The sequence below is a fragment of the Camellia sinensis genome, chromosome 3 (assembly GCF_055761805.1).
Source record: "Camellia sinensis isolate YWXY chromosome 3, ASM5576180v1, whole genome shotgun sequence".
Classification (NCBI taxonomy): Eukaryota; Viridiplantae; Streptophyta; class Magnoliopsida; order Ericales; family Theaceae; genus Camellia; species Camellia sinensis.
In genome coordinates, this window is record NC_138963.1 from 202,635,530 (window position 1) to 202,650,396 (window position 14,867).

A 14,867-nucleotide genomic window follows, 5' to 3' on the forward strand; every position below is an offset into this window, starting at 1 on the left:
AACCCCCACGTGTGTGTGGGGGTGGAGAAAACTGGGGGTCTCGATCGCGTTTGTTGTTTTATTATCATCTTTTGAAGAGTTAAAATCGCCATTAACTATTGTTTCCAATAATACTTAAGCAGGGCTGCAAATGAACCGAACTGTTTATGAACAAGCTCGGCTCGACTCGTTAAGGACTTAGCTCGACTCAGTTCTTTTAGTAAACGACCCGAGTTCGAACTTGCATAAGCTCTGCTCGTCAAGTTCAACTCGAGTTCTATTAATGTTAACAAGCTGAACTCGAGCTCAATAAACGAGCTCAATAAGTAAACGAACCAAACTCGAGCTCAACAAAGCTCAACTCGGTTAAGTTCATTTACAGCTATAATACTAAGTTTTCTACATTATCAACAAATAAATTATTAACATCAAATAAAAAATAAATTAAAAACTTATATAATTAAAAGGGTATATATATTTTTATATATTATATAAATGAATTTATTAAATTAAATATGTAGTGTGCCTAGCTTAGCCGAGTCAGAAGTACAATTTCCAAACTCAGTTCACTTATTAATTAGGTAAAAATATTAACATAGTCCAATCTTATGGGTTAAAATTATATTCTCAAGCCCAAAAAAAATAAGGTTGGGTTGAGTTGGGTGGGCCAGCGGGCTGATACTCACCCCTATCTCGACCTAACTTGAAAATTATTAAGTATTCTCGAAATATCATTTGTCCATACTCTTTTACCGATCATTATTTAACATATACTCTCATGTTCTTCAATCATCCAATATAAAGCTTCGTTTGGCTATCACAATTAGGGCTAAAAAAACTCAAAAGATAAAATAACCTAAATAAGTTAATAAGACAAAATGTCACATTCAAACCATAATTGTTTCATTTTTAGTGAGTCAAAAAAATAAAAAAATTTGGCAAATGAATTTTTTAGTCCCAAATTAAAAAAAAAGGTATTAATTCTAAAAAGCCAACTAAATTTTTTTTTTGCCAAACGGCAACAAAATCATAATACTTCACACTTTCTCTACCAATCATAAATATAATATCATGTAACACCACGTGATCGTGTTTCAAAAGTGCTCAATAATCACTAGATTTAACTACTCAAAAATTATTTAGAACTATCATCTTATAATTTAGATTTATTGTATACATAAATCTCATATTACATAAATTTAGGTCTCGTTTGGGAATATGTTTTTTAGTAACTTTTTAATTAAAATATGATGTAAAAAAACCAGTATACTTGGGATAAATTTTAATTTTTTTACGAAACGATGTGCAAAAAATAGAGAGAAAATGAAATCTTTGACTTTTTTGTATAGGTTGTTGATTTTTTTATTTTTTTTTAGTTTTTTTTTTACTTTTAGGCTAAAAAAGTGATGTTGCTAGACGAGACCTTAATTTTTACCACACAACCAGCCATCTAGAAAAAATTGGGAGAATATGCACTCGTTTGGCATAAGGTTACGGGGTTAAAATAGTCACAAAAAGATAAAATAGACTAAAAAGTCAATAAGATAAAATATCACATCCAAACCATAATCATTTTATTTTTTTTCCTCACAAAAATTAAAAAAATTATTCCAACGAAACTTTTTAACTCCAAACTAAAATAACTAAAAAAATTAAAAAGACAACTCATATCCCAAACCCTATGTATGGGTTAGAAGACTTTTCCAAATTTTTTTGTAGATGATTTGTTGATTCGTTTTTTAGAAGAAAAATGTTATGGATTTTAAATAATTTATTAATTTTTTTATTAAATCTCTCATATAGGTGTGGAATTTATATAAATTCATATCCATGTGGGTCTTATACCCATATAAGAGACTTGATAAAAAAAAAATTTAATAAATTATTTGGGATTCATACCACAATTTTTTGAGAATGTAGCAGAGCTGAATCATGCATGGGCTATGCTCATGCAGCACAATTACTCAACACATGACTGATGTGGGCCGAAAGGTATCACATTGAGGTCGCTTAAGTTACATTTATAGTCTTTCAATTTTGTTTAATTGGTGGAGATGATGTGTTTTGTGCACTTGTACAGATTTGGCAGAAAATATGTAAATTCAATCAAAAAATGGGGCAAAAGCAGATTTTCCGTATGAGAAGCGAAAAAGCCAAGCCAGCCACCTCACCACACGTGCGGCCCACCACTGCTCGAGCGGCCCACATGGGTGCTCGAGCAATCCACTTAGGGATGTGTACGTGAAATTTTAATGCTCTTTGCTGGGAATAAAAGGAAAAAGAGGGGACTGAAAGAGGGTTCGAAAAATATTCTAAGAAAAAGAGAGGTTAGGGTTTGAAAAGGAGATTTTTCCTCAAGCTTGAGGGACAACTTCCATGGAGACTTCTTCCTCTTCCACCTCTTCCCACTCTTCCATGAGTGGCTAAGTTATTCTTTTCTAGGATTTTAATGAAACCCTAGTTATGTAATGAGATTTTCTTTTTGCCTTTTGATTACGTAAAGGTTTGAACAATTATATGGTGCTTTAGAAGTTTCAAATACATATTTTTCATTATCTCTTTGAGTATTCGACTTTCTGTGATTGTTAAATGCTTTCCATACAATAGTTTTTTTTTCTTTCATATTCAAGGTATGAAACGAGCCATACTACGAGGGACGATTTGTTTTGCTACCTTAGTTTAGAGCGAACGATTCGTCCTACTTGAGATGGTTCGTGCCTATACATTGAATGTAATGATTCTCTTGATAAATGCTTCAAACTTGTAGTTGCAAAATATTATTTAGTTCAAACCGTAGCATAATTGATTTCAAATTGAAACCTTATTTACATAACTAGTGGTGAACTCATTGTCCTAGATTTTTTCTCAAATCAATAAATTCATCTTTATTTATAATTGCTAGTTTAATCTTTTAGTTTATTTTATTTGTTATTAAATTAGTTTATGAATCAGCCATCTTTTCGATCGAAATTGAATTAGGAATTTAACAATTAAATTAGTTAATTTCATAATTGTTCCTGTAGATCGATACTTGGACTTGTCTTAATTCTAAAAGAATTTGATATAGTTTAGTATCTAATTTTGATGTGTGTAACGACTCATCAAAATTTTTTTGTAGATGATTTGTTGATTCATTTTTTAGAAGAAAAATATTATAAATTTTAAATAATTTATTAAATTTTTTATTAAATTTCTCATATAAATGTGAGATCTATATAAACTTGTATATATATATATATATATATAGGTCTTATACCTATATAAAAGCCTCGATAAAAAAAATTTAATAAATAATTTGAGTTTCATCCTATAATTTTCTGCGACTGCAGCAGAGCTAAAACATGCATGGGCCATGCTTATGTAGCACAATTACTCAACACGTGACACTTGTACCTCTTTTGTGTGTCTGGCTGGACCAAAATATATGTGGGCCTACGGTCTACCCCACCGCAATCAGCTGGATCGGCTATTCTGAGCCGTCCAACACAATGATGTTCTATGTAATTCCATCATGGGGATCTTATAAGGGACCCATTAATGATCAAAGTTTATGAAGATGTCTCATGGAAAGTTATTTACGGTGCCATTGACTTTTGTCTCCAACATGTTTAGGGTTTATTCGAGTCATTGGGGCTGTTTGGTATATGAGGGGATTAAGGTTTTATTCAATTTAAGAGTGTATTAGATTATTTAGACTGTGTTTGGTAACGTTTATGTTTTTAATTTATATTTATAAAAAATTTATAAATTGATTTTTGTTTATTTTTTATTTATTTTTAGAAAAACATAAATTACAAACGCGTTTGGTAATTGATAAAATGTTTAAAAAAATTTAAAAATATAAAAAAGAGTGAGAAATGGTAAGTGGCGGCGGAAGACGTTGGTGGAAAGTGGTGACTGTGGGTGGTGGATAGCTGGTGGTGGTGGGTGGGTGAGTGACGGTGGCGGATGGTGGGTAGTAGCAAGTGGGTGATGGTGGCGCTGGTGACGGGTGGTGGCGGGTGGGTGGCGGCAGGTGGATGGCAGATGATGGGTGGTGGCGGGTAGGTGATGGTGGCGGGTGGGTGGCGGGTGGTGACGAGTGGATGGTGGTGGCGGTGGTGGTGGCGGCGGGTGGTGAGTAGTGGTGGCAGGTGGGTGGGTGGCGGCGGGTGGTGAGTAGTGGTGGCAGGTGGGTGGGTGGCTGTGGGTGGTGAGTAGTGGTGGCAGGTGGGTGGGTGGCAGATGGCAATAGTGGGTGGTGGTAGGTAGGTGGGTGACGGTGGCGGCTAGTGGGTGGTAGCGAGTGGGTAGTGGTGGTGGTGGTAGTGGTGGGTGATGGTGGGTGGTGGTGGGTGACGGTAGTGGTGGCGGTGGCGGTGGCGGGTGATAGGTGGTAGTGGTGGTGGCGAGTGGGTGATGGCAGGTGGGTGACGGGTAGGTGGTAGGTGATATTGGTGGTGGCGGTGGTGGTGGGTAATGGGTGGTGGTAGCGGATGGGTGGCAGGTGGTGGTGGTGGGTGGTGGTGGCGGGTGGGTGACAAGTGGCTAGTGGTGGCAGGTGGGTGGTGAGTGGTGGTGGCAAGTAGGTGGCGGGTGGTGGTGGCAGGGGGTGGATGGTAGTGGCGGGTGGTGGGTGGTGGCGGGTGGATGGCAGATGGGTGGTTGGTGGTGGTGGTGGTGGCGGCAGCGGCAAGGGGTGAGTGGTGGTGGCGAGTGAGTCGGTGGTGGGTGGTGGTGGTTGGTAGGTGGGTGGTGGTTACGGGTGGTGAGTAGTGGTGGTGGGGGGTGGCGGCGGAAGACGGTGGTGGAAAATGGTAGCGGGTGGTGACTAGTGTTGAGTGGTTAAAAAAAAAAAAAATTGAAAACTCAAAACGGAAACACATTTTTTGTGTTTTCATTTTTTGGCCACATATATAAATTGAGACCACTGATTTATAAATCAAAAATTTTACCAAACAAGTTTTTATTTGAGTTTTTAAAATTTTTATAAATATAAACAGAAAACTGAAAACGTAAGTGTTATCAAACGGTACCTTAGTGTTGTTTTTATTTATAATTTATTTGGTAAAAATAATTTAAATAAGTTAAATAAATAATTATTTAAAACTAAGAAAGGAATACGTTTAATTTGTTTTTTAATTATTAACTTTTAACTTAAAAAAAAAATTCGCCCAAACATGACCATTGTTTGGTTTGATTTTTAAAATTTATTTTTTAAAAAATAATAATTAATTTAGTAAAAAAATTTAAAATTTTTATTATTTTTATATAGGACAACTTACACTAACCGTTCTTATAATTTGGGACTCGTGTCACTTTAGTTCATGACTTTACAATTGCGACACATTTAATCATGAATTTTGAATATTGTTTCAAATAAGGATAATTGAAAATACAGTTGCTCAATTTCAAGGACAAAGTCGTCAATTCAATAAAACATAAACTAATTTGACAAAAATAAATATCAAAATAATATTTTTAAAATTTTAAAAATATTTTGTACCCACCAAAAATTAAATTATGTAAAATTGATAAATCTTTTAGACATTTATTTTTTTTACCAAATAAATTTTTATTATGTGTTTGGATGATGATCATGTAGTGGGTGGTTGTTAGGTTTTTAATGTATAATTGATATATTTAACATATGAAATATTTTTAGTTTTGGATTTTTTGATTTAATGGATTGATTTAATAATAATATTAAAATTGTCACCATGTTTGACTTTTGAAAAAATAGAAACTAATTTAATAAAAATAAAACAACCACCCATTACATGATCATCATCCAAACATATGATAAAAATTAATTTGGTAAAATAAATAAATAAATGTCTAAAAAATTTATCAATTTTACATAATTTTATCTTTAATGGTAAAAATAATTTGGGCAAATTACAAAAAAAAAAAAAAAAAACCGGGGTTTAGCATGTTTTTCACATTAAACCCCAACATTTTAATTTTAATAATTTAAACCTTGAATTTTTAACCGTGTCCCAATGTTGACCCTCCGTCTGTTTCCGTTTGTTTCTGTTAACGTTTTACACTTATTTGATACACGTGTCACTTTTTAATTCGTCCATAATTATTATAATTATTTTTATTTATAAATTTTTTTTTTTTTTCTATCAGTTCTCTCTCTTTTTGCAAATCCATTTCTAACCTATACATACACACACATTACACACACACACACACACACATATATATATATTCACTCTTTGTTTTCTCCATTTTTGTCCAACAATGCCTTCACGCCCAACACTACCACCATTCCCAAATTTTTCGGCACCGCAATTATCGGAACCGTCCACCGATCTCCCCCCGCATAACCCATATCCCCATTTCGACTTCATCTCATCCATCATTGCCGGAGCCCTTACCATCGCTTGTCTCTTCTTCCTCTAAAACTCTCCTGGAAATGCACAGCTCCGGCAAATAAAAAAGAGAGACCCAACGGTGAATGGATAGTCACGCCGAGCTCGGTAGAAGATGGTGGTGGTGGAACAATGAAGGGTATTGCTCAAATAAAATCACCCTCCGCCCTCAGATCTGATGTCACCCTCACCGTTTCACTCAAATTCGTTACTCCCACATCTCCATTTCTTCAGATCTGCTACCCTCCTTTACTTTCTCTCTCAAATCCGTTGTCGCATCTACTATTTCCTCTCTCAAATTTATTCAATCCCGTCACCATAATACAACCTATTGTTAAAGTGTAATCTTCGCTCATAAAATAATTAGAGAGTGAGAGAATATATATGTATATATATGTAATGTGTGTGTATGTATAGATTAAAAATGGATTTGCACAGAGAGAGAGAGATAGAGAGTATAAGGACGAATCAAATAAGTGAAAAGAGAGCTGATAAAAAAAATAATAATCTAGAAATAAAATAATTATAATAATTATGGACAAATAAAAAAGTAACACGTCTACTAAATAAGTATAAAAAGTTAACAGAAACAAACGGAAACAGACAGAGGATCAACATTGGGACACTGTTAAAAATTCAAGGTTTAAATTGTTAAAATTAAAATGTTGGGGTTTAATGTGAAAAACACGCTAAATCCTAGGTGTTTTTTTTTTGTAATTTGCCCAAATAATTTTTAAAAATTCAAAAATATATTTTGACATTTATTTTTGTCAAAGTAATTTATGTTTTATCAAATTGATGACTTTACCCTTGAAATTGAGCAATGGTATATTCAATTGTCCTTAAGATTCAAATTTTAGAGTCAAATGTGTCACAATTAAAAAATTATGAACCAAAGTGACACAAGGTCCAAACTATAGGGACTGAGAGGGAGATTTATAATCTGGCTTTTGGGCCGTGGTAGATGCCAGACAGAGAGAGGGTCGAGCTAACTTGGGCCTGCCCAGAGTCGGTGTTGTTCGATTGAGGCCTAGGTCGCATGCTTAGGCCGAGCTAACTTGGGCTTCTCCAAGAGTTGGTCTTGCCCGGTCGAGGCCCAAGTTCCATGTTTGAGCTGAGCTAATTTGGTCGAGATGATCGTATGCTAACCCAGGTATCGTGGTTCGTACATTTAGCTCAGCGGGGAAGGTCTTCTGAATACCGGTTTAACCGGTCTGAAACTTGGCCTTACCAGAATGCTACCGAGCTCTAGTGCGATGGAGCTTAGCGAGCAGCGCTGTCGGAGTCGTTACGTAGCACGGTCGGAGGAGGCCGAGGTGATGCCGCCGGGCTGCCCTGTTCCTGCTAATGTTGTCTGGCGGTTTGATTAGGTGGCGTTAGCTGGATTCGTGTTGGCAGATAAGAGAATAGCTTGACGTGTCAACAGACTAATGGGCGCAGAGCTGAGCGCAGAAAGTATATAAGCATGACTGCGCCCCCATGTTGAGAATGGAACATCAATTTGGTGAGAAAAACTTACATTCATTCAGCTTCTCTCTCATTCTCCCTGAGTGTGTGTTAACTTAACCGTCGAAAGGGTTTTTCTGGTAACACACCGCCGGGTAGCTCACCGCTGTTGTGTTCTCAGGTTGGTCGGATAGATTCGGAGCTTAGACGAAAGGAGTACGGACAGCGACGAATATCTCTTCCCCGTGCAGGGACCATTAGTATAATTTGTCTTTTTATATAATTTTATATTTTGAAATGACAGAAATAATTTTTTACATTTTAAAAATATCTTTTCCATGTTTATTTTTATTAAATTAGTTTTGTTTTTTTTATAAAAATAATCACAGAACTTCAAAGTAAACATGGTCTTACTGTGCCTGTTTGGCAGAGCTTAATTACAGCTTATTTCAGCTTTCAGCTTAATTTAAGCTATTTTGATGTGTTTAGTTTACCTTATAGCTTATAGCTTATAACTTTTTGGAAGCCAGAAATCAGCTTATTCTTTGAGTGGGGCAGAAGATGCTTTAACAATAAGCTGGAAATCAGCTTAAGCTGAAAGTTATAAGCTATAAGCTGTTGAAGCATAAGCTATAAGCACTTTCCCACAGTTCTACCAAACAGGGCCAATGTCCGATTGAAGAATTGCATATAACCCTCTTGATCCATTTACACAATTGCTTCCATGTCTATATAAAACTATGAAGAAACGAATTTTTTTTAATAAGTTTTGAGTTGTTTTAGGTATAACTTAAAATTTGATTTTTTTTTGTTTATTATTATGAAAATATATATAGAAAAATAAAAATATGATGTAATCCAAAAAAACTAATAAACATCTTATTTCTGGTGTTGCCATAAATAATTTATAAAAACAAATTCATAATTTAATGCCACACTAATTTTTAAGTTTCTTTTTTGGGTAAGGTTTTATCATATGGGGCTGTTGTTATATTCCATTATATAATTTCAATAAATATTTCTTTAAAAAATAAATGATATATTTTAAAAGATATGTGTGTTCATTTATTAATTAAAAAATAATAATGAAATTATAATTATGAGATCAACCTGTTTTATTTTTACGAATTATGCACACACAAAATTTTACAAAATAAATAAATGAGACTTGTGATACGTTCACATACCAGAGTATGGATTCATTTGAAAAGAATTTTTTTAATTTGACTTTTTTAGCTTTTTATATTTTGGAAAGAATTTTTTGACTTTTTCATTTTTTATAAAAGAAAAAAGTAAAATAATTATAATTTAGATGTAACATTTTGTCTTATTAACTTATTTTGTTTTTTTTTTAGTACCTTTTTAGTCCCAACCCACTCCAAACCGACTTACCAAACAGCAGCTATACTGAATTGAACATCTCTCCAAACCATAAATATAAGCCGAACCTATAATAGATTTTTTTTTCCTTCTCATTTTCTTTCATCTTTTTGGGAGGAATATGGTACTTGCTTTTCCTTTTTCCTTCATTTCAACGGGGTTGGGGTTGGGGTTGGGGTTGGGGTTGATTTTCTTTACCAAAAGCTCCGAAGAAGAGTCCATGGAAAAAAAGAAAAGAAAAGACAAAAAGTGCACTGCGTGCTGTCTCTCTCTATACTCTTCTCTTGATATAAGCTGCTTTTGGGCTTTTGAAGTAGACTCTACTACACCTCTCCCAAGTCCAAAGAAGATTTTGACTGTCTAAATTATTTCTTTTCCGTTTTCCATTCTCTCTCTTTTTTCTGCCATTCTTTGGCTTTTTTCTTTTTCATTTTTTTTTATATTTTTATTTTTTATCATGACGGAACGACGGGACTAATTTATACACATTTTAACTAATTTCGGAATTCACATAAAATGTTCTCTCCACGTGCATCGAACAAATTTCGAACAGAGTTCACAAACGTAGTCTCAAGAAATTAATATCTAATAAAAATTAAATCTGAGACATGGAGGGAGTATATACTTCCAAACTTCAATCTGCACCTGCTTAGTTAACCCTTGAAGTTGCCATTCCTTGGCCTTTAAAACCCCTTTCATTCATCAACACTGTACAATTTAGCGTCAGTAATTTATCAACAATTCACTTCCCAAATGCCTTGTTTACTCTACTTAATAGAGGGTTTTTTTTTTTTTTTTTTTCAGATTGGTAAGTTCAAATGTTTACTTTCTTGGCCTTTCCTTCCCATCCTTTGAATTTTGAAAAAAAACGGAAATAAAATTTTATTAACATATACTCTTAGAATACATGGTAGATGTTAAAAATTGTGGAGTCAAGAGAGAGAGCAACCTAAATTTTGTATAAAAACTACTGAAGGCAATTTTTTCAATCAAGCCAAAATAATAAAATTTTCAAAATAAAAAAATATTAGCTATGCACAAATTTGAATACTAAAAATTTAAAGGAAAAAATGTGCCACAATAGAAATTCATACAAAACTAATTACAAAAAATAATAAGTTGTTCATAAAAATACAAAATTGACAGTCTTTAATGAAAAAAAAAAAAAAAAAACTTAAAATCATCTAAAGTTGTGACAAAGTGGTGAGTTTTGATCATTAGACTATTTCTAAGGGATTGTTTAGGATGACTTAAATAAGTGCATTTTTTGTCTTTTTACGAAAAGATGTGCAGAAAAGTAGAGAGATGATGTGATGAAAAAAATATAAAAAGATAAAAAGTGTGTACTTATTTAGGATAGCCAAACTTGACCTAAATCAATATGAATCTTTCAAGTTGAATTTTGGTCAGTAGACATTTCTAACGGAGATGGTACGTTATGTATAATTTTTATTTATAATATATGAAATTGGAATAACTTAAATAAATTAAAAAAAAAATTGATTATATAAAAGTTGAGTATGATCTTTAGCTTATATTAGGTGTTTTGGCAATTAGGTATCTTAGGTCTATTTTGAGAAGATGGTAAAAAGTGATTTTTAAGTTTGACTTAGGTGTTTTGTTTCTCTTTATTTTTTTTTATATATCTTTATGTAAAAAGTAAAAAAATTAATTAAAATAATCACTTTCCAAACTAACTAATATCGTTAGCCTATGATTTATTTAATGACTTTTTAATTTTTATAAAAATATGTAAAAAAATAAAAAAAATAATATACAACTTCTAACAAATAAGTCAATAAACAATATATATAGGTGATTGCAAAAAAAAAAAAAAAACTACACCAAAGTGGCTATACAACTATCAAAATGTTGCATGAAACTCGAGTCAAACATGTCTGTTACCTTGCATAAACTTCAAAAGAGAAAAAAGACAACAGGTCTGAGTAGTAGGAAGAAAAAATGCATGGGATAGTTTGTATTGTATGGGTCTCAAATGAAATTATTGAAGTCTACGGAAATTCTAATTGTAACTGTACATATCTATATATATACAGGTACGTATTATTAAGCAAACAGAGGCGCGTGTTCGATAAGTGCTATATCACCTATGATGTGTTGCTTTCTTTTCTTTCCTTTTCTTTCCTTCCTGCCCTATCACACACTCAGGGCTCAATCTCCGAGGACTGAATGAGAGAGAAATGGAAATGACTAATGAATATATTATTTTAATAATTTTTTAATTTAAATATATTTAACATAATTTTAATTTTTAAAAAATATATATATATAATGAGAAGAGAAAAAAAAATGTAACTTTTTAATATAAATTATTAATTATTAATTTTTTAATAAATTTTTAATTTTTAAATTAAAATATTAAATTATTAAATGAGATCTTAATGCACAAACAGGCGAGGAGGAGAGATAGTGGTGGTTGGTTGGTTGATGTGGGTGGTGGTGGTTGATGTGTTAAATGTTTTTTTAGTAATGCTAGAGATCTCAAATATTTTATCAAAAATTTTACTAAATGTCTCACATGGGTGTGGGACCCACACAATGTGGGTCTCACACAATGTGGGTCTCATGTGGGTCCCACACCTATGTGAGATATTTGATAAAACTTTTGATAGAATTTTTGGGACCTCTAACATTTTTGACCTTTTTTTACACTTTTACAGCCCAAACCCAAAGCACTCTCAATCAAGCAAATAGACCCAGAATAATATTAGACATCTTTACTAAATATTTCATATGGATGATCTCACATTTATGCAAGATACTTGATCAAATTTGAAAAATACTTGGAGCACTAATTAGTGCTCCCACTAATTAGGTGGCAGTGGGTCCCGCCATTAATGATGTGATGTTTTGGTCTTGGAGTTGTGTTTTTTTTTTTTTTTTACTTTTTTAATGCATTAGTGCTATTAGTGGTGATATTTTTAGTGGGATAAATCATTGTTGATCAAATTTTTAACATTTCTAAACATTTTTGATAGCACAAACCAAAACAGCTAAGGAAAATAGTTGTTGCTGTCAACTACAGCAACCCTTCGTTCAATTCTCAATATTACTTTTTCTTTTGCTGTTTCTTTTTTTTAGGCCTTTCACTGTTTGATCATTTTCTTTTCCCTTTTTCACCATTTAAAAATAAGGACAAATTACATATACACCCCTCCAGGTTTGGTTAAATTACAGATACCCCTGAGGTTTCGGAAATTACATCCCGCCCCCTGAGGTTTGTATTTTCATAACAATTTACCCCCTGAGGTTTATATTTCATAACAAATTACCCCCTAATTTCTTATGCAAATATAACATTCAGGGGGAAATTCGTAATTTCTCAAACCTCAGGGGTATCTGTAATTTTGTCAAATCTGGAGGGGTGTATATGTAATTTGCCCTTTAAATAACCACAACACAGCTGTTTCATCATTCTGGTCAAACTCAGAACTCTCTCCACTTTTTCAAGCTTCTCTCTCTCTTTCTTGTTCAGAATAAGAAGAAAGTGTGGAGAGAGAGAGAGAGAGAGAGCATAGAGGGCCATTTTATCCATTGATTGATTCAACCCATTCCCCAGCATTTTCAATCAGTACATTATGGGTTGTTTGGAAAAGTTGTTTAAAAAGTTAGTTTTTAATTTTTTTTTGATTTTTTTTTAAAAAATAAAAGATAGTATATTTGGTTTCAATTTTCTAAATTCAATTTTTTTAAAATTGAGTTTTTTTTTTGTATTTTTAGTTTTTAGTTAATATTTTTAAAATTTTAAGGAATTTTTTTACTTTTTTATATACACCTTACTTAAATGTATCTAAATAGTAAAATATTTGTGAAAAAATATTTTAAAAAATTAATAAATACAAAAAAATACGAAAAATGTACTGAATTTTTTTTTTTTTTTTTTGTATTTTTCGGTATTTAGTATACTTTTTAAATATTTTTTTTCACAAATATTATATTTTTTAATTGTATTTATATTAGGTGTATCTACAAATTAAAAAAAAGTGCTTAAAATATTAAAAAAATTCATCGAAAATATTAAAATATGAAAAATAAAAAAGTAAAATTTTTTAAAAACTGAAACCGAACAAGCTTAACTTAAAATAAATTAAAAGTTAAAAATTAATTTTTTATCCACTTGTCAAAACAAGTCGTAGGGTCTTACAGTAACTGTCATTAGGATATAAGTAAATTTAGTGGTGCAACTTGGGTGGGCTCAACCAGAACAACTCGAGTTCAGCCCAAATTTTTTTAGAGCTTTGACAAAATATTTTTAAATTTGGTACGGGTTTGGGTAAAAATTTAAAAATCTAAATTAAATTTGGGTGAGCTTAGGCAAAGATGTCAAACAACCCGAGTAACCCGAATCCTGAATTATACATATATAGATATATAAAAAAATTAAATATACATATAAATTATTAGCCATTACATGATATTAAAGTAATTTATATTATTAAATCATATTGAATAAATATTATATATACAAATAATATAAAACTTTACTTTTTTTTTCTTTTTTTTTTCACTTATAAATTGTGAGGACTACTATAGTGGCATCTCTCTTACATATATAAATTATTTGTTTTGATAGTATTAATGATTTTCTATAAAAAAAAATGTAAATAGAGTCAAATTTTAATAATTTAACAATGTAGCTGCAAAAAAAAAAAATACTGAAATTCATTTACAATTCGGGCAACTCAGACAATTCGAGTTTAACTCGGGTCGGGCTTGGACAGACAACCTCACAATTCGACCGAATCCGCCCGAGTTGCACCCCTACGTAAATTACAAAAAATTAAAAAATAATTTTTTTATTAAATTTAATGTACTTAAAATTAATATATTTTTTACATATTTTTTAGACATTTTTTATGCGTTTCCTAATATTAAACAATAAATAAGAACAGTTTGGGTTCTCTCAAATTGGGAAATTGGGCTTTTGTAGGCTCATCATGAAGGCCATATCGATAACCGAATCATTCAATATGTAAAACTCATCGAGTACTTCATTCCTATAAAAAAATCAAATTAATTAGATATTGATAACTCTTTGATTAGATCACATCTGTGTTAATAATTTATTTTTAAAATTATATTTGCCATTAACACAAATGTAATTTGATCAAGTGGCTATAGATATTCGATTAACGTGAATTTTTACAAGAATGAAGTACTTGACAAGTTCTATACATTAAATGACCTGAATCATCGACGTGACCTCCGTGGGGGCCCACGGAGGCTCAATAACTCTCTTCAGTCCGATTTAGACCGGAGAGAAGCCTCTCCTTTTGCGTTATATAAAAGTAGGGCTGCAAATGAACCGAGTTGTTCATGAGCAACCTCGGCTTGACTCGACTCGACTCGTTAAGGGCTCGGCTCTGCTCGTTTCGTTTAGTAAACGAGCCGAGTTCAAGCTCGCATAAGCTCAGCTCCTTTATCTTTATTTAAATTATATAATAAATATATTATTTATATATTAAATAATATTTTTTATTTAAATAATATTAAAAAAAATTATCGAGCCGAGCTAAGCTAAGTTCGAGTTTTATTAATGTTAACGAGCCGAGCCGAGCTCGAACTCAGTTTCTTATCGAGCCGAGCTTGATAAGTAAATGAGTTGAGCTCTGCTGAGCTCGATTCGTTTACAGCCCTATATAAAGTAGATGAGTAGGCAGTGCATAAGCCATTTTATTGGAA